General features: G+C 39.3%; 1 long non-coding RNA gene across 1 annotated transcript; it reads left to right on the top strand.

Annotated features, from left to right (window-relative positions):
- Positions 1 to 3,619: 3,619 nt before the first annotated feature.
- Positions 3,620 to 13,971, top strand: LOC131276079 (uncharacterized). Its single transcript, XR_009183559.1, has 3 exons — positions 3,620 to 3,678; positions 5,690 to 5,754; positions 13,549 to 13,971. It is a non-coding gene; the product is annotated as an uncharacterized lncRNA (long non-coding RNA).
- The last annotated feature ends 7,385 nt before the right edge of the window (positions 13,972 to 21,356 follow it).

Below are 21,356 nucleotides of genomic sequence, written 5' to 3'. Positions count from 1 at the left end.
GGCTTAGAGAAATCAATTTTTCACATTCATGTAGTTTGCCAGGGGCTGAGTTCATTTTCAAGCCCAGGTCTCTCTAATTCAAAATAGTATGTTCTGGAGGAATGTTTTCCATTCTGTGTGGAGAGCTCTGGGGACACCAGAGTAATTATAAAAAGTCTTTTCATCTATATGTGCAGAAAGTACTACCTGAATGCTGAAGTATTACTGTGCCTCATACTTATATGAAATAGGATTTTAGCAAGCTGTTATGAATAAACACATGTAGAGTATTTTAATACATTCACAGTATCATGTCCTTACAAAATTTCTTAAACAGTAAAAAATAAAAATTCACCTATCATCATGTGGGTGAGGTGTCCACAACATGTTTTCATTTAAAGGGCTTCCCAAAGCTCTACTACAGATCTTTCTACAGTACATGGAGGACAAAACAACTCATGGGAAAAAGGCACGGTGTATATAGTATAGTGGACTTAAAATGGGTCTGGAGCACAGTGAAGCCTCTTGAAGTGAGTACATGCAGCCATGAATGTTTGTTGATTAATTCAGATAGATAGATAGATAGATAGATAGATAGATAGATAGATACATACATACATACATACATACATAGGCTCACAGCTCATGGAACTAACCTAAGACCATTTAGTGGCACTTCACTCTCCAGGCAACAACATTTCTCCTTCCTCTCCACTATACATAAGAATATCTAGAACACTTTTTGCTATAATTGTCAGTTCCGGGAAAGTGTTAATTGATATTCTGTATGAAAAGGTTTGTGTGGTCAAATAAGTTTGCCGAAAGCTGTACTCTATAACTACCTCTTTGAAATTCACCAGACACACAGCAAATTACAGGCTCTGAGAAATCCTATGGTAAAAAACAAAAACAAAAAAGAACCCAGCAATTCCCTAACATATTTGATCATGGAAGCTTTTCCTCCCATAAAACCTATTAGTGTATCTCCTATAGAAATAGTTATCCAAGGCACATAATTTGGGGAAAAAACTGTCTGCATTATTCTTATCAATCAAGGTGCCCGACAGTTCCCTTTTGATATTTCAAGTGAATAATCTGTTAAACTTTCTATTATTCAAAATGTCTTTCACAGTAAGAAAAATATACTTTCAGAAATGGGTCTTTAAATCCTAGAGGCTACAAAAGCAAGACCTCTGCCCTCTGTAATGACAACCTAGGGGTATCCAGGCAGCAGCATTTCATCTCCCTGTGTTTTCAGCTGTGTACTGGAAAGGGGTCCCCCAGCAGGGGAACTGACTCTGACGAATATTAGCAGGCTACACAGCCCAGGTAACTGCATGGCTGGTGAGAGGCAAGTAATGCCTTTGAAATTTAGGGAAAGCAAGAAAAAAATAAAACAACTCCTGGGAAACTCTATGGCTGAGTAGAGTCACCAGCAGGCAAGCTGTGCGCTTCCCACCATGAGCCCTGGTCCCACAGCTGCCAAGCCCTGAAGGCCTGACTGTTGATACCACTGAATGTTGACAGGAGACTGAGATCAAGCGAGGACCTACTGGGATGGCAAAAGCAAGGATGCCTATCTCAGGAGAGCGATCGTTGTGATACTTTCCAAATCTCTTTTAAGAAGATATGATACCCAGGACTGTGGCCTGATTCTGATGTTTCCCAGGAACATCAAACAGTGAAGGAAAGCCACAAGCTGATCATCTGTGATCTCATCCATAAAACATCAAACTTTGCTCATTGGAAGCTACATGCTGGGACCCATACTAGGCCCATTAGGAGTTGGAAAAAGAGGAGCATAATGATCTCTCCTTTGCCCTCAAAGTGGTGAAAGGCTAATTCAATAAAAGAAAATGGAAGCACTTTTAAGGGAAAAATTACTATGAAAAGTGATTTTATCATTAGCATTAGGTAAATGCGGTGGGTTGCAGTTGCTAGAGCACAATCCAGACAGTGAGAATGGCTGTGAGTAAAAACTGGGAAGAACCAATATATCTGCTCAGTCACAGAAAGAAAAGAATTTGGCTGATGTACAGTTTGAGGGTAGGCGAGGAATTTGATTTGAAAATGGATCTTGGATACTGGACTAAAGAGTAAGATTTAGGCATTAGCATTTCTTGAAAATGGAAAGGAGCTAGACTCACCTATCTCTAATACTCTACCCACTTCCCATAAAAAGATAGCCCCATTGCAATAGTCAGGCACAACTATTTGCCCCAGTTGACTTACCATTGAGTACACAGGAGGTTGCTTAACATCTGTGCCCAAGCTATCACAATACTAGCCCCATTGATATGAGCACTAGGTATCATCCTCCTTTAAAGTATGTCCACCTTGAAGGGCTTCTGGAAGATGGCATCAGAGTTGTTAGGCAGGGCTCACCTATGTCAAAAAGACAATGGAGGACAGACAAAAAGCTATCCAAGGGAACTGCTTTGGGGATCTGCAGACCAGGAAAGTGTTGTGCATTGTTCAGGAGGGACAGGGACAGAGAGACAAAAGGGCTACAGGAGAACTGTAAGTTACTTGCCCCTGGCACACATCCCCTATCCTTAAGGAGAATAGCCTCAGTAAAATCCCTGGCTCACTAGCCAACTGAGAGGGGATCTGGCAGATGGTGGAGAGTATTTTCTCTTTAGTGAGTTTGGCCAGCTGAGCCCACTTTGATTCACAGTGGTAGCCTACCCAACAAGTGGAGGTTGAAAGAGACCCATCCTTGAGAGAATTGAAGGGCAAAGAGATGTGGGACCAGCACCCAGCCAACTCAGAGAGAGAGAAGTGTAAGGGGAGGGAAGATAGGAGGGAAGAACAAAGGAGGAAAAAAAGCCCCCAGCCAGTACTGAAGTAGCCCCAGGAGGGGGAGAGGGGAAATTCCATCAGGCAGGCTGTCACACACACCCACCCTGAGAGAGAGAGGAATTAGGTTAGTGAGGGGGTGGACTGACAGGCACCTAACAGTCTGAGAGTGAAGGAAACCAAGAGAGATAGCTAGCAAACTTAGAAGCCCAAATCATCTGAGGGATAGAGAACATGGAGAGGCACATAAGCTTTCAGAAGTTTACCTAATTTATGGAGTGTGTGTCGCTCAGTGGATGAATGCCTGCCTCACATGTACTAGGTCCCTGGTTCAATCCCCATAACCCACTATGAAAAGGGATTCAGAGAATGACCAGGCACTCAGCTGACACCTTGTGATAGGGAAATTATACACTAAGGATATTTTTTTAAAGTATATCCAGTTATTTCTGAGGATTTCCTAATATATGAACATAATAGTAATTCCCTTAATGTTTCATATTTTGCTTTTTTTAAAAAAATGTGAGCTGCTGCCTGAGATCCACTAGAGGGAGGCACTATGATGTAACAATTGGTCTTGGGAAAACCATCTCTTCCACTGCTAGAGGGAGCTATCATTCAATAGAGGTCGTGCTAAGCTCTCAAATGACCATAGCTCTATAATCCTCAGTGTGTTATAAAGTAAGGACAGCAGGGTTGTGGAAGGGGTGGTATGGGAGATGGGTCTTTTTGCTGACTCTGTATTGAACTTGCTCACCCGAGTCTTCTTTGAGAAACCCAACTTATAATTATTAAGCCATAAAAATAATTTCCTGGCTTTCATATCTGAAATTTTCATTTAGGTTCCAAGAGCTCACAGGACTGGAGGGTGCATGGCAGAAGAACTACCGCGGAGACAAGGTAAACACGCAAGTCCAACTTTATTGAGGGAGAGGCAACAGTTTTATAGGGGCTGGGGAAGGCTGATTGGTCAAAGCCACGCCCTGTTCTGATTGGTTGCCGGCGAAAGGTCAGTGGGCGGTACTGGACGGGGGAGGGGTGGTGGTTAGGGATTGGCTGTCGCTGTTGCTGGGGGAAGGGACAGGGTTTAGGAATTGGTGGCTGCTGTTGCTGGGGTGGAGGGCAGACTTGAGTTTCCCGCCCACGCCTGGCTGTTGCTGCTGTCAGGGGAAGGGAAAAGGGCAGACTGGATTTTTCCGCCCTGTGCCTGCGCAGGGAGAAAGAAGAAGAAGGGTGCGGCCCCACAGGCATCGCGTGGCGCCATCCGGGAGGAGGGGCGGCCGCGGAAGCATGGCTGCCGAGAAGGGGAGACCCGAGGGCACTCTGCGCCCATGCCGAGCTTCCTTCAGGGGTGGCGGTGGGCCCGACCAACCATCCTATTATGGGGGCAGCGGCTTGGCCTGCCGCAGCCGCTCCCCCGCCAGGCCAGCAAACCACACTTCAGCCCGAGGGGTGACCGCAATTCATTCCTTCTTCAAACAATAAACAAAATCTCCAAGGAGAACCATCATGGAAATGTATGCTTATGAGTTTCACTGACCGAAAATCAACCTGGTTTATGCTCAAAGATATTTCAGAATGTTTAGTTCCAACTCAAATATCACTTCCTTTAAGAAGTCATCTCTGATAATGCTGGTGAGAGTTGAGAACCCTTCTTGACAGTTTCTTAAAATCTCAGTTTGTTCTTCATCCATTGTCAGTCCAGATTTCTTGTCTCCCTTTAAACATGAGGGTTCTAAGATCAGGGCCTACATCTTTTATCACTGGATTATCTATATCCAAAATAATGACTAGTAGAGGAAAAAAACCATATATAATGGGTGAGTGAATGAATGCTCAAAGAGGATTTTTTTGTCTTTTTTAATCTATTGGCAGATGTTTTAGAATAAATTATGTACCCCTGAAAAACCATATTTTTTATCTTCATTCATTCATGTGTGTGTCAGCCAACTGTAAATAGAAATTTTGGATATCAGTGACCCATTAAGTTAAGTTATGGCCAACTGAATCAGTTTGGGATTTAATCCAGATTCTGGAGTCCTTCATAAGCACAATGAAATTCAGACATGGAGAACAAAAACCAAGCGTAGCAGTCAGAAGTTGGAAGTCAACAGAACCTGGAACAGAAAGGAGAAGATACGTCACCATGTGCATTGTCATATGACAGAAAACCTAAGGAACCCAAGGTTGCTGGCCAGCCAGTGGTATCAACCCTGGGAGGAAGCAAGCTTTCTAGCCTTCAAAACCATGAGCCAATACATTCCTACTTTAAAACCAATTCAATGTGTGGCATTTATTTTAGCAGCTAGGAAACTAAAATAGGATATAGGTGGATCAAGAAGGGACAGGTAATTGAGAGAGGTTAGTTTTAAGTCAACTATGGTTTTTACATCCCAAAGTTTGGTGTATAACTCAATTGCAAGGTAATCCACAAGCAAGTTAATCAATATGTTCTCTGGTCTCTGGGAATGTTTAATCTATTATAAACAAAACTGGCTAAAACCCAGGTAAACAAATAAGCACTGAAACCAATTATATAAATTTGGATTGCTCACAAGCCCTGGGTAAATATATAACATGGGCTGACAGGTAGCACAGGAGATTAGGGATGGAAGTGGAGGGAGAAAAGAAGGAAATAGAAATTGTTGTTCTAAATAGAGTGAGTTTAGATAAACTCAAAGCCTAATGCAGCCCAAACTAGTGATTCATTTAAGGAAAATGAAATGACAAAGCGCCTTTCCATTCAACAAAAGCTGGGGCAAAGTTACAGAGAAATTATTTTTAAACTCTTATCATTGACCCTGAAAACACAATCAAATGCAAGGAAAGAGTATCTAAAACTACTCCTCTCCCCCTTGAGAAACTCTGTATAATTCAAGTAGGAAGAGCAATTTCTATTTCTGTCTTCCAGGTTCATTGGAAAATTAGAATGTCTCTTCAGTTCACCCACAGCAAAGCAGAAGAGAGAGCTGATCTGTAAGTTTATGAAAATAACCAAAACATCCAAATGGGAGAAATTCTCCAAGGTGGAACCACTGGGAGATCCCAAAACCATAAAGAATATCAGTGACCCATTAATGCTGTAATGAGTCACAAGGAGGCCTGATGGTTTAGAAAGACTTCACACCATGTCATGTGCCCTTCCTTTCCTCCTAAGTAGGGTCATTTAAAAATAAACACACGTCCATTTACTCAACAAACATGTATTGATGCTCTACTAATAATGAAGATCCTTATTTGTACTGGAGATTTAGTGACAAATAAAAATCAGCCCCTGCTTCTGAATTTGATAATCACAGTCTGTTTTACATTAATGATCCAGAGGATAACAATTATAAACTCTTGATAAAATATGAAATGTAACTCTTTGGAGATACTGGACAGTGAACAAAAGCAGGCAGAATTTTGAGAGCACTCAACCCTTCAAAGAAGTGAAGACCATTGGGAGAGATTCACCTTTATAGGGCTTTTCCCCCTAGGGATTTACCTTCTGCCATGAACACCCCCACCACAGTGCTCACAGTGAAGGGCAGCTTGATCTTAAGCAGAAATGCAGTCTTATTGTCTTGTGGTATTATAAGGCAGAATTTGGGCTGCCAAAGAGCCTGAAAATTGATAGAAAGAAACCCTGAAAGGAAGGAACCACAACTGAGAGGAGCCCCAAATCCAGCTTTAATCACTCCTCAAATTCTCAGTTGCTCCTAGAACTGTTCATGTGTCAGGAAGACTCCAAAATGCCCAAGGGAAAACAACAGCTGAAAGGCTGAACAAGCAGAACGGAGTTTTCAGCTGTTACCCACCACTGTGCAAAGAGCGTGTGGAGTTTGAGTTATGGCAAGTTATACTGTTTGGGTAAATATCACCTAAATTTCCTAACAAATCATAAAAGCAAGCCACTGCTAGTTTAAGGTGATTATACAATAAACGAAATTCCTCCAAGGGAAAAAACAGCAACCCTAGCAACATTCAGAGAAAGGTAAAATCCAGAGTCTCTATAACATTCAAACTATCCACTACAAATGTTAAAAGTTATTAGACATTGGAAGAAGTAAAAAATGTAACCTATTGTGAGAAAAATCAAGTCAATAAAAATGGACTTTAAAACGACCCAGATTTTACAATTAAAATCCAAGGTCTTTAAAATAACTATTAGAAATATGCCTGAGGTCTCAAAGGAATCCTGGACAGACAGGGAATCCCATTTCAACAAAGAAATGGAAATTATTAAAAAGAAGGAAATAGAAGTCTAGAATAAAGAAATATATTATCTAAAATGAAAATATAGTAGGAAGACTTAAAAGCAGATTGAATAGTGAATCCGTAATCTTTTGGGCACCATCAAATGATCTATAACTGAGAACGGTGAAGAGAAAAGTACTTGAAAAACAGTGACTAAAATTTTTCCTAAATTTAGGGAAAAACATGAACTTAAAAATCCAAGAAGCTTGGCAAACTTCAAGAACATGTACAAAGAAAAGTATACTCAAGCACCTCACAATAAATCTACTGATATACCGGATAGACAAAATATCAGGCCATAAAATACAAAGGTAAAGTAAATAAATGGGTAGGAGTCCTAAATATTATTTTTTTTCTGTATATAATGTACTAAATTACAAATCAATAGAATAGGAACTTTAGAAAACTCCCAAATATTTGGAATTAAAGCACACTTCTAAATAACCAGAGGTAAGTTCACAACTTTTATATTTAATTGTTTATGTATGGTTCATATGTAAATGATAATAACAATCAGATTGGTTAGGGGAAAACTACTTTATTTAGTAGTAATATTTTGACAATGCTCTTTAATCATTAGTTAAAAAAGTTTAAAAACAATGTAAGTTATTGGTAGTAGGGTAAGATGTTATGTATGTTTGTTTGATGTTATATATGTTTAGTTTTAAAGTTCACAACTATTATATACTTATTGTTTATGTATGTTTATGTATGAGTGATATATTTCAATAAATTTAAAAAAATAATTAATTATAAATAAATAACCAGAGAGTCAATAAAAGATAAATAAGGGATGTTAGAAAACAAAAAAAACAAACCAAAAGTTATGCTTTTGAAAAGACTGATAAAACTGATAAACCTCTAGCAATACTGATAAAGAACGAATAGAGGGAAGCAGTTGTGGCTCAACTGAGAGTGTCCATCTACCACATGGAGGGTCCAGGGCTCTATACCCAAGGCCTCCTGATCCATGTTGTGAGCTACCATGTGTAAGGAGTGCCATGCCATGCAGGGGTGTCCCCTGCATAGGGGTGCCCCATGCACAAAGAGTGCACCCCGCAAGGAAAGCCACCCCACAAGATAAAAGGGCAACCCACCCAGGAGTGGCACAGCACACACAGAGAGCTGATGCAGCAAGATGACACAACAACAACAAAAAAAGTGACAGTTTCCTGGCACCGCTGATAAGAATGCAAGCGGGCACAGGAGAACGCACAGCGAATGGACACAGAGAGCAGATGATGCAGGGGAAGGGGAGAGAAATACATATAAAAAATAAAAAAAAAATCTAAAAAAAAAAAAGGATAGAAAGACAAGAAATAGCCTAATATCAAAAATGAAAAAAAGTGTATACTAAAGATATTACATACATTAAAAGGATACATGTAGAATATTATGAACAATGATTTAATATCTTAGGTAAAATTGGCTAAATTTCTTAAAATAGAGAAACTATTAAATTTGTCACTAAGTCAGGTGATATATGACTGACAGGGAGCTGTACAGAACATATGTCCAGGGTGCATGGTAATGTTTGGATATACTCATAGTGGCAACAATTAAAAACCACAGTAGGGGGGGTACTGGGTTCCTGGCCAGTGGTGCTCTGTCGTGGTCCCTAGGGGAGCAGCGACAGTCTCCCAGGTACAGTGGTGGGGACCGGGAGGGAGTGAGGGTTCAACAGTGAGCCCCTGATACTAATGACTATGCTTGTGAGCTGATAAACCCAAAATAATAACAAGGCCTAGAGCAACTTTGTGCCTGGGAATTTCCTTCTGTCAGCCATCATGTTACTCAAATGTGGCCAGTCTCGAAGCCAAACTCAGCATGTAAATGCAATGCCTTCCCCCCAGCGTGGGACATGACACCCGGGGATGAGCCTCCCTGGCAACGAGGGACCACTATCAACTACCAACTGATGATGCAACTGGAAAATGACCTTATACGGAAGGTTCAATGCGGATCAGCAGAATATCCATGTCTACATAAAATACCATGACTTTAAAATGCTGTTTGACCTAAAGTAAGGGGGAAATGGAAAGGAGAAATGAGTTTATATGGCTACGAGTTTCTAAAAAAGAGTCTGGAGGCTGGCAGAAGGTTTGCCCTCATGCACAACTGAGCAGAGTCAGAGAGACAGATAAAGCAGATACAACCCCCAGATATTGGTTCCTTTGAGGGCTAAAGAGACCCATGGGAGTTATGGTCATGGCCGATGGGGTTAACTACCAGGGCAGATGGCCCCTCTTTGGAAATGGTGTTTATGTGTGATGAATCTGGACTCAGATGGGATCTCCCTTCATAAGACTTTCATGCTAATGTGCTGGAGGTGCAGTTAATGTTGGGGTTTAAGATATATTTAGGGGATTTGAATCTCTGGACTGACAATGTGATAGCCAGATCCTGAGCCTCAACAGACTTCAGCACCTACAATCTGATTTATTGGACTTACCACACTCAGCTAAGATGGAGGTGAAGAAGGACAACCACCACACCATGGAGCCTAGAGTGATTACAACTGAAAATGGGAGGATTGCATCCAGCATCCAGGTGGAATCTGAGCCTCCTCTTGACATAAAGGTGCAATGGACACAACCAATCCAGTGTCCACATAGAAGAGGTGGCATTGGATTGGGAAAAGTGGACATAATGGACAAAGGGTATGGGGAAAGGCAGGAAGAGATGAGAGGTGGAGGCGTCTTCGGGACATGGAGCTGCCCTGGATGGTGCTTCAGAGGTAATCACCGGACATTGTAAATCCTCACAGGGCCTACATGATGGAATAGAGGAGAGTATGGGCCATGATGTGAACCAATGTATATGAGGTGCAGAGGTGCCCAAAGATGTACTTACCAAATCCAATGGATGTGTCATGATGATGGGAACGAGTGTTGTTGGGGGGGGGAGAGGGGGGGTGGGGGGTGGGGTTGAATGGGACCTCACATATATATTTTTTTAATGTAATATTATTACAAAGTCAATAAAAAATAAAAAATTAAAAAAAAATAAAAAAAATAAAAGATTTAAAAGCAAAAAAAAAAAAAAATTTGTCACTAAGTGAAATTTTCAGAAATATATTCTTATATTCATTGAATAAATTGAATTAATTATTAGCCTTAACCCAAAAAATGGTCTATGTTTGTACCTGAGTTACTTATTCAGCCTGTGTCTCCCCATAGAAACTTGCATGCCCAAAGGCCTCTTTTAATTTATACTCTCTGATACTTTTAGTCCAAGTTGATATAATTCATTTAAAAATTGTTTCCTATTGTATCAAATTATAATCCACTGCATTGTGGAGAAAAATCACATACATGATCACTTCATAATAGCCCCCCTCTTTGGGGCTCTGAGTCAGGGTACTAGTAGAAGCTCTATTGTCTGAACATGTCTACAAAGCACACCTTTTGTCTATGTTGGAGCTAAACAAATTAAAACCCCTTTTGTCTAGCATGGAGCCGCTTTAAATCTCTTTGGGAGTTCCACAAAGTATCTGACCCCTGTTTCAAAGGAGACATTTCTAATGGAGGCCCTCTGGATTTGATATTTGCATTAAGTCCATTTTAATTTGGCTATCTTGCTGGGAAAGATTGGGGATAAAAAGGTTTTATTTTAATACCCATCAAATCCTGGCTCCTTCCTATTTTCTCTAAATTATGCTTGAAATTTTGCTCATCTTACTCCTGTCATCTGTTAGTCAGATGTTATAGTAGGTAGCTAAGAAAAGGTAATTGACACAGAACAGATTTGGGAGTCACTAATTGTTTTAGTACATCATTTGGATCAACTTTTTTTCCAGCCTCCGGTAGCAACAGTCGCACTTCGTTTCCATTAAAAGACCCCTTGGAGCCCTTTAGGCCTCCACTGCTGCTCAGTCACAAGCTGATGCCACCTATTCTAAGTGGTTTTTACTGTAGCACTCTATTCCTAGGCTCTGATTTCTGTTTCAGTTACATATTGCTGTATTTCTGTTTCAGTTATATATTGCTGTATAACTAACTATGCCAAAAAGGTATTGGCTTAGTTTTCTTTGCTCATAATTTTGTGCATCAGGAATTCAGACAGGATACAGTGGGTTTTACTTGTCTGATCCTTGTAAATGTGGATGTATGGTAATACTACTCCCACTGATTAGTGACAGAGTTGGAAATGGGCTAAGTTTTGGGTTTACAGAAAATAATGCCTTCTTTTCTGTGCACATGGCAGTTATTGCTAAATGATTTTGTATACTATTTGATTGATCCTCAGAACAGTTCTCAATATAGTGCTTTAGTAAGTTCCTACCAATCCACTAGAATTGCTCAGAAGATTAAATACTAGTAGTTCTAGAATTGGTTCTTTTTAAAACATATACTCTTTTTAAAAGAATGTTAATAAAATTGAGATAGAAACTGCTTCTTACTTTTGGCACTACTATACTTGTTTTAGAAATGACTATACATGATCACTGTCCTATCTTGCTGGATTTTTTTATTGCCATATGATAATCCTGGCTATAAAATACTTCAGAGAAATGTTCAAGGCTTTTTACTCTTCAAGTTACAAATAATAAATTTTTATGCCTCTCCCTACATCTTGCTTTGACCAAACAATTCTATATAACTTGTCCCAATTGTATTAATTTTTCAAGATCTAGCTCACTTGCTACATCTTTCATCAAATACTTCTTGATTGTACCTATAGGACTAATCCTTCCTTTAAAGTCTTAGAGAAAATAGACTATAAAGTTTGTTTTATCACCTGTTTGGATATATCAATCTTAATATATTTTACGTTTCTTAAGTAAAAAGGATCATGCTGAATAGTAGAATAATTGAGAGTGTGAATTTCTGCCATATGTGCTTTTCTGCCATATGAGCCCTCAGTTACTGGCTGATCTTGAATGCCATAAGAAAGATAAGTAACTAGGGCTTTAGTGCTGATATAATATAACAGAATCATATCTCATATTAACTGAGCACCAATTGCATGCCAGTCTTTTTTCATAGTAGTCACATGACTCTTCTAAATAATCCTTCAAGAACACCATGAATTAATGCTAATAGTTACATTTAAAATAGCAACAACATTGAGAATTGGAGGTTAAATTACAAGTCCAAGACCATATAATCAATCAGGGGTAGAAACCAGATAGCACAAAGAATTTTCTGACTACAAAGTCCAAATACAGCACTTGCCTCTGTAATCTACCAGCAGAATCTGTTATTTTCTTTGTCATAGACAAAGTACAAAGGCAACTCAACAGATACCAATCATGTTCTTTGGGCATCTGTAGCAAAAGTCAGAATAGAATGCCATATATCAATACTGGAAAATCTGGATAAGTAGCAGAAAATATATTGGTAAAATTCACACCAAAGAACCATGGATTTCTCCTATATGCAATTGAGAAGATAAAGAAACTCTTATTGGAAAGGTTGGTAAGTGAAGAGATATTTAGAGTATTTGATGTTTAGACAGAGGTGATGTGGGCTATGGGTGGGAGGCTCTTCATCCCTTCATAGATAATCTAAGCTGTCTGTGACTTGTGGGTGTGGGACAGTAGGAGGTTGCAGTCCTGCCCTTGGTGACCATGGCAACGACTCCAGTCCCAGGAAACAGTTTAACAATGCAAAGTCTATAAACTTTAAATATTCAGGGAAAATGCAAACCAAATGTGCTAAAAGCTTATCTAGAATGTGTGAAGTCCATGCTAAAAGCTTACCTAGGATGTGGAAGATATATGCTAATTCAAGCCTATTGAGAACTGAAACAAAAGGACCATTTGGCCTTTCCTCTCTGTATAAAAGGGACTCAAAAATCTTGTTCCAGGCTCAGGTTTGAAACAGAAAGCTCCCGAGTCCCGCCGGCCGTCAATAAACCATTTTTCCTTCTCAAAATCATTCCTGAGTCCTGGCCTTTCTATATGCAAATAGTTGAACCTCTCTCAAATTCTACAACAGAGGGATAAATTCAGATTCTTTTCCTTAGGGTGATCACTAATCAGTACCTATCTCAGATCACTTCACATCACACATACAGCTCAATTATAGAAATAATGGAGCGGGAAATAATTTGACTGTGGTGTAAATAAAATTAAATAAACTGAACAATTGTTAAATTCCAATTAAACCCAACACTTAGATTCGACTTAGGCAGTGGATATCCATTAGTCAAGAATCATCCAATAGGTATTTATTACCAATAATAACAGTCATGTCTATTTCGTTGTCTTTGAATGAATTCCCCTTTAGTATATCCTCTACAACACTGAACATTAAGCACTGCCTTTGCAGATGCATAAATTGAAGAGATAATACAGCAATTCAAAACTCACTGCCCTTTTCCTTTGTAGAAGTTTTACCTTTGGAAAGCTCCCCAGGAGCTTCTCTTTTGACCATTTTGTTAGTGCCTATTTCCCAGGACCACTACTGTTACGAATTTCTGTATTAGTCAAGGTCCAGTCAAAGCAGAGGCAACATATCAGTTATTTGAATAGAGAGAATTTAATATGAAAGATTGTAACTAAGGATATGTTTCATTTTTAAATAGGTATCTGAAAAGGCAAAAAGAGAACATCAGTGCATCACAGAGTTAGGAATTTCAAGAAACAACTATCATTCCTAGAGCAGGGGAAACAAAGGGAAGAAGTTTGAATTATTAAAACTTAGAAACCTGGAGCAGATCTCTGGAGCTGAAACTCAGATCTCAGAGGAGGAGATGCTGCTGAGCTTGGGCTGACTTGTCTGAGCTCTGAGGATGAGCCCCGAGGGACTGAGACCCTGTTGCCTGTGGGCAGGACACCGACCAATGCTGTTTGCCTCTGAGAGAGGAGCGACGAGGCTGAATCTGCAAGTGCCAGAAGAAGTGAGAGCGCGATTCAAATTCTGCTAGAGGAATGGTCTTGCCACTTCTAGAGTGAAAAAGCAAGACTGCATTATTTTGACAGGATCAAGGCGCCTACCCAAAGCCAATAAAAAGCATAAAAAGAAAGAATAAGTCCCTTTTTCTCTCACAGCCTTCATGCCTCCTTCTAGCACCCCTCTAAGTCAGAGCCTAGTAGGAAGCCAGAAGGAAAAGTTAGAAATGAGCTTTGGAAACTTCCAGCCCCAGCACAACAATGTACAGTGCTTCTACATGATTTGGACCTGAGACTATAAACTTAAACCTGCACATGCTCCTTGACATTTTCATTTTCCACTTGATCAAGAGGACCTTAAAGACAGAGGCATTTCTCATCCATTCCTTCTATGCAAGTGTCTAATCTAGTGCCAAATTCAAAGTGACAATAATTTTTTGCATTCAAAAAGAAAAAAAAAACGTGGTTAAGTAACTGTGGGTGTCTAAATATCTTCCTGTCTACCTCTCTATCTATCTAAAGAGAAATAGAGATAGATACAGATACAGATATAGATATGGGGAAAAGAGAGAGAGAAATTTTCTACTATGTGCTAGATACTTCTTAAAGTAGTGAACAAAACAAATACCTTGTTTTTCTGGAGCATATATGTTCAATAAATGTTACGTGAATAAACACTTAATATTGCAAGTTTTTCGTCCTCTCATATGGTTTCCTTATAGGCCATACTCTCTTTGCTTACTTCTTCTCCATGGTGTCATTTATTCTTGTTATACCTCCAACCCTAGATATAACTATTCCCCAAGCATTAGTTGTGATTTCTCTGCTCTTTCCTTACTTTGTTGCTGCTGACTAAAATCTCATCAAGTCATACAGATTGGACTATCACCCAAAATCACCCCAACTCAAATTCCTCATCAATTGCCTGCTAGAAATTTCCATTTGGGTATCTAGTAATAACTTCAAGCTCATCAAATCTCTTAAAAGCTTGTTTCTCTTCTCCTTATCTTTGTTTCCTTGGGCAACCATAGAAAAGTACCACAAATTGGATGGTTAAGAACAACAAAATGTGCTGTCTCACAGTGTGAAAGCTAAAAGTAAAAATCAGGTTGCCAGTAGTGCCAAGCTCCCTCCCATACCCGCAGCAAAGCACAGGATCCATGATTCTTTCCTTGCTTCTGGTGTTTTGGCAGCAACACTTGGACTTCAGTCTCTGCCTCAGATGTCTTGTAGCCATCTTCTCCCAATCTGCTGCATCCAAATTTCCCCTTCTTCCAAGGGCACAGGTCACAATGGAAAAAGGGGTCATCTTTCTTCAGCAAGATCTCATTTTAACTTATCTAATTCCATCTGTGATGACACTATTTCCTAATAAGTTCATTTTCTGAGGTCCTAGGGATTAGGACTTCAATGTATCCTTTTGGGAGACAAAATTCAATCCATAAAAATCCTGGAGAAAACACAAATGTGTTCCTGATTCGATTGCCCTTAATATTGATTTAAGAACTATTTTGCCAGCTATCTTTAGCTAGTTCCCTTCTTTTATCCAATGTTTATTTGTGCCTACTATGTGCCAGGCACTGTTCTGGATACTGGGTCATAATGATTACAAAAGTGATCAGGAAATATATGGTCCCTTTCTTAAAAGAGCTGATATTCTAGTGGGGGAGGAAAAAAAAAAACAGTAAGAGCAGCAAAAATGCAAATTTAAAAATCAGTAAAAATCAGTAAAATGAGTAATAAAAAAAGTATATTAAGTGTATGAAGTGAACTAGGAACATAGAGAATGGTAATAGTGGGGCCTCATATAAATGGGAGGAAATCATGAATAGGTCCCCTACTTTCCATATTTAGTGAATAAAAATTCCCTGATTTTTCTTCTTCACCTTCTAGTCCAAGAACTTTTAATACCCAATGTGAATTTCTGCTCAACTTTTCCTAAATTAATCTCTTCTTTCCAATCACAGGTCCATGAGACGTAAAGCTTAGCATTCTACAATTCCTAGTTGATTTGTTTAATCTCTTATTTCTCAAATTTTAGTCATTCTTGAACCATCTAAACATCCAATTTCCAACTTCTAGTGATTATTTCCCTTTCTTGGCTTGCGATAGCATTAACTTGTAAATTTGTAACAAAATGCAGTTACCTGAATCAGCATTTAGAATGCGGATAATAGGGTAAATTCACAGAACAAATTATTGCCAATGAGTGCACAGCAACATAGCTATAATAAGCAGATTATTTGCTATGGTTCTCTACCAATAAAAATGATCATTCAAAGCTTTGGTGTTCTTATTTCTTTTCTTTAATCTGTATTGGTGTGGTAGACAAGAGCATAGTAGTTTTCAAACTGTGCTTTAGCTCTCAATACTGGGTTCTAATATGAATTTAGTTCACCAAAACTATTTTTTAGTATAACAGAATAGAACAGAAAACAGAAAATAGCTCAGTCCTTCGTACATAGCAAGGGTACATTTTTGGCTCATACCTTTTCAGTTATATATATATGTGTGTGTTATATGAATATATATATTTGTTGGGAATTGAATCATGTCCTCATAAAGACATGTTCAAGTCCTGACTTAGCCTCTGGTCCTGTAAGTTTGAACCCACTTGTAAATAGGACCTTTGAAAATGTTATTATTAGATAAGTTGTGAATTGATTCTTCAAGGATGCTAGATGACATGGAATTGAATTAGGGTGAGCCTGAATCCTTATAAGGAGAGGATATTCAGATATCCTCATTCATTAGAAGCAGGGGAATGAGGCAATTTGCCATGGGTCAAAGGCAGAGATAAAAACCAAGGAGCATCAAGGATCATAGCAAGACAACCCCAGAATGCATAGGCTCCAGGAGAAAGCATGACCTATAGAGGCTTTGCTTGCTCTTGGACTTCTGGCCTCCAAAGCCACAAGACAATGAACTTTGTTCTCCAAGCCAACCAGTTTTGTGATGTTTGTCATAGCAGCCCTAACAAACTAAGACATGGGTGTGTGGGTGTTTGTGTGTGTTCAGGTGTGATATATAACATGCAAATATAAAACTGCACTGTGTCATGGTACAAAATATGTTCTCTACTGTGAGCTGTGGTAATAAAACTTGAGAACCGATGTACTATATAAATTATAATATCCCTCCAGATTCTAAGATGTTTAGAAATATATTTTTAATTGCCTTAATCTCACAAGAAGGTATTTACTCAACAATAACTTAAACACTAACCATGACTCAGCTATGCACCCTGTTAGGTTAAGTGCTGGGATCACTAGTGAATAAAGTCAGAAAGACCCTGCCCTGGCAAAGCACCTTTTCACCAAGAAGCTAATGAACAAATTTATAGGCTCAAAATCGACTGATAATTATTACTGATTCATATGCAATTTAGATGTTTCTGCTATGGCCTGATATATGTTTTGTTAAAAAAATCTTTTGTTCGACAAAATTGGGCAGGCAAGTAGCAAGATTTACATGAAAAGTAAAATTCAGAGCAGAGTACTCAGAATCTATACAACTTTGTCTCAAGAGAAATAACTAAACCAATAATTTACACCCGGAGAGATAACTAACTTGAATGCCTAGGCATACAACCTCAGGGAATTTTAAAAGCTCACAAAAAAATGATGATGTTGGAATGCTGCCTTGCAGGTGCTGAGAAAGGGCATATAGAAGTGGAGCTGAGTCAGAGGGGCTGGTGCTAAGGTGAATGTGGGATAAAGGAATGTGCCTTTAGCACAGAGCTAGGCGAAGTCAAGGGTTAAACTTTCATGGGGAGGCTGCTGAGTGTCAGTAATGATTTTTAAATGTCATAAAACAGAGTTGAGAAACTCTGCGCAGGATTAAAACTTTTCTATTTCTTGGTAAAATTTTAAACTCCACTGTAGTTATTCTAGATCTCCTTGCCTATGAAAAATCACATATGAACATCCCTGCATTCATATTAGCATAACATCATGGCTATCATGACCATATGTCCCAGTAAGCTCAACAGAGTTCTGGCTTAAGCCTGTTGTCCTTGCATAATTATTTTTAGTGCCCCTTTCACTCTAGAAAAGAACTAGGCTTACACAGTAATTTATATGGTCACTTTAATTATTCCGCTGTTTACCAATCTACTATAGCAAAATAGACTGTAAAATCACATATAATAAAGTTTTGATTAACAGAGAGATAAGTGCCAAGCCTGCATTGATGGGGAATAACAGGTAAGACATATTTAATAAGATGTTTTAGAGCTAGTGTCCATTAAGGAGTAACATGTAACCTAACGTATAAGCAGGAACTAGCAGAGAAAGTGTGGTCATTGGACAATGAGCCAGAGGAAATAAATATAAAAGGCCCTGCAGTGAGAAGCAATCTAGCATGTCTGAGGAAGTAAATGGCAGCTAATGTGGCTGGAACTTAGAGGGGTAGAAAAACAGGAAGATGACTTAAACTTGGATGATCTCAGGGTAGGGCATAGGAGTCAGGGATAGAAATAAAAGTGACAAGATTTACTGGTGGATTAAATTGATCAAGAGGAAGAGAATGGAGGTAAAGATGACTCACAAATTTCTGGAAGAAATCCAGAACATGAAAATTCAATTTCTAGCTCTCTCTCTAAATTCTTAAATCTCTTTAGTGTGGTCACTTCCCTCTGGAAATGAGTTACTTTATCTATTCAAATGAAATATGAACCAACCATGTAATATCTCAGAGACCTATCACCTTTGACATTGTACAATTCCATATTGCATTTCTGTAAGCATATGCTTCATATGTGTGTTGAAGTATGTATTAGTCTGCCAAAAGGGTATGGATGCAAAGTACCAGAAATCTGCTGGTTTTTATAAAGGGTATTTATTTGGGGTAAAAGCTTGCAATCCCAAGGCCTTGGAAAGTTCAACTCAAGATACCATAAGACATACTTTCTCACCAAAGTCAACTGCCACGTGCTGAAGCAAGATGACAGGTGACTTCTGCCTGGTGTCTCAGGGCTTCCTATATCTGGGATAGGGTTTTGTTTATTTCTGGGCCTTCTCTGATGCTCAGCTGCTCTGTTCTCTTCAGCTGCAAACTATCAGGAGAATGACTCCTCTTTCCCTGCGGCCCCAGAATCAAACATGACAGAACTTCCTCTCTCCTTGTGTCTTCTTGAGTGAGTGTCCATTTATATCAGCCTACAAAGGGGCGGGGACTCAACTTAAGTCACACCCTACTGACAGTTGAATCAAAGCCCTAATTATAGCAGACAATTTATTCACTATGTGACACCTGAATCTAATGCATTCAAAGGGTATCACATCCAGAGGAAAAGATTAGTTTACAAATGTAATCTTTCTCTTTTTGGGGATCCATAAATAAGCTCAAACTGCCACAGGGTATGTCCCTTCACACACATTTATCTCTTTCAAAGGTTAAACAAAATATTTCTCTTAACAACTAAACTTACCCTTCTGCACATTTTCTCCAAACAATTCCTCCAGGTTTCTCTCTGTGGTAATGTATTTCTTCTCCTTCCCATTTAATTCCAACTCTGCTTGTTTTCTCCTTTCAAACCCTGCAGGACTCTCCTTGGTTGGGAATGAAGATTGGCAGAGAGAGTCCAAATCAATTGACTTTTCATCACTTCCCTTAAAAAAAAATAACACAGAAAGAAAACATCAGCCAGCAAACAGGAACACTGACATAAGGTCACCTCCCACTGCATCTACCACTTGTGAATCTCTCTGGAGTAATTAGATTAAACACATTCAATTTACTTTGCAGAGATAAACACTGCCCTACTGACCCTTACAAACTCTGGTGGAGCTTCCAACACTTAAAGAAATGTGTCCATTTATTTATCAGAACTTTATTTTCCCCCAAACAAAACAAAGCAATACAAAACGAAAAATCATGGTTCAATTACTCCAGTGTATTCTTTTCTGGTACCCACAGAATTTATAAAGTGACACTAAAGTGAATGGATGTGTTAGCACCCACATACACATAAGCAAATATATGCTCCACTGTTACTTTAAAGACTAGATATTAAAAGATATTTCTAAACTGTGCCAACAGTGGTGCTTTTGAGGTAGACAAGCCTCAGAGATGGGGCTGATTAGTAAAGCTATAGCAAGCAAAGCTTCTCAAGCTTGCCTGGAAATCTTCTTCAAATGCAGTTTCTGATCCAGTAGATCTGGGATGGGACCTGAAAAAGAACATTTCTCACAGCTCCCAGTAGTGATGGTAGTGACTGTGTTGCTTGACCACAGACCACTCTTGGAGAAACAAGACACTAAAGCTTGAGTACGGTATGATCTAGTATTGGTGCCCTGTGATTGGCAGGTTCTTGTTCCAGCTGCATTTCAAAGGCAATCTGAGAAACAAGACACAGTGGAGAAGGCTTAGGCTAATAGGGCTCATCAGAAACAGTTCAGAAAACAATGTGATCGTTCTCATGATTTGAAAAGGTCTATTCAATTTACTTTCTTAATTCACCTATCACAGAAAGAATCAGAGAGGCATGATCCACGTGGGCTGTTTGATGCCCAGTTTATTTCCTGAGCAATCTTCCTCAGGCATTACCTGTATCACCTTCTTCCTAACACAGCAAAGTGTCAATAGCCATATCTAGACACTGACCAAAGAAAATTTGGTTCCTCAATACTCTTAACAAAGGATACACATTCTTTTCAACAGACAGCCTCCTATGTTAACATGGTTTGAGGTGGCAAAGGGAGGCCTATAATTTTCACAATTATTTTTAATCTACTTCACATCCAGCTCATTATCTACCATTTAACATCAGAAATTGTTGGCTACCACTCACGCACTGTTTTTAAGGGAAGTGGCTAAATTGGCTCCTACATATGGTAATCTTTTGCAACTAACTGAAGCTATTAAGAAGTAAATGTAGGAATTAGTATGTATCTGTTGTTAATTATATGCATAACACTTGCATTTGAAATGCTATCTGATATAATTGTGATAGGCATACACCAGCTATGTTTAATTATATCCATCCTCAAACAAAGAAAATAAGCCAAGAGACATAATGGAACCAATAATGTAGCTATTAATAGTAATGGAGGGAAATGGATGTGGCGAAACCAATTGGGCTCCTGTCTACCATAGAGGGTTCAATGCCCAGGACCTCCTGGTGGGGGCAAGCTGGCCCATGTGGTGAGCTGGCCCATGCACAGTGCCAGCCCATGCGGGAATGTGGCCCCACACAGGAGTGCCTCCCTGTGTGGGAATGCAGCCCTGCACAGGAAAGCCCCCCTATGCAGGGGTGTCGTCCGACGAGGAGAGCTGGTGCAGCAAGATGATGCAACAAGAAACACAGAGGAGAGAAAATAAGAAGATGTAGCAAAACAGGGAGATGAGGTGGCACAAGAGAGTAATTACCTCTCTCCCACTCCGGAAGGTCCCAGAATCGGTTCCTGGAGCCACCTAATGAGAATACAAGCAGACACAGAAGAACACACAATGAATGAACACAGAGAGCTGAAAATGGGAGGAACAGGGCAGAGGTGGG

This window comes from Dasypus novemcinctus, chromosome 26, assembly GCF_030445035.2.
Source record: "Dasypus novemcinctus isolate mDasNov1 chromosome 26, mDasNov1.1.hap2, whole genome shotgun sequence".
Taxonomy (NCBI): domain Eukaryota; kingdom Metazoa; phylum Chordata; class Mammalia; order Cingulata; family Dasypodidae; genus Dasypus; species Dasypus novemcinctus.
The sequence above is the reverse complement of the archived record's forward strand: the minus strand, read 5'-3'. Positions and strand labels throughout refer to the sequence as shown.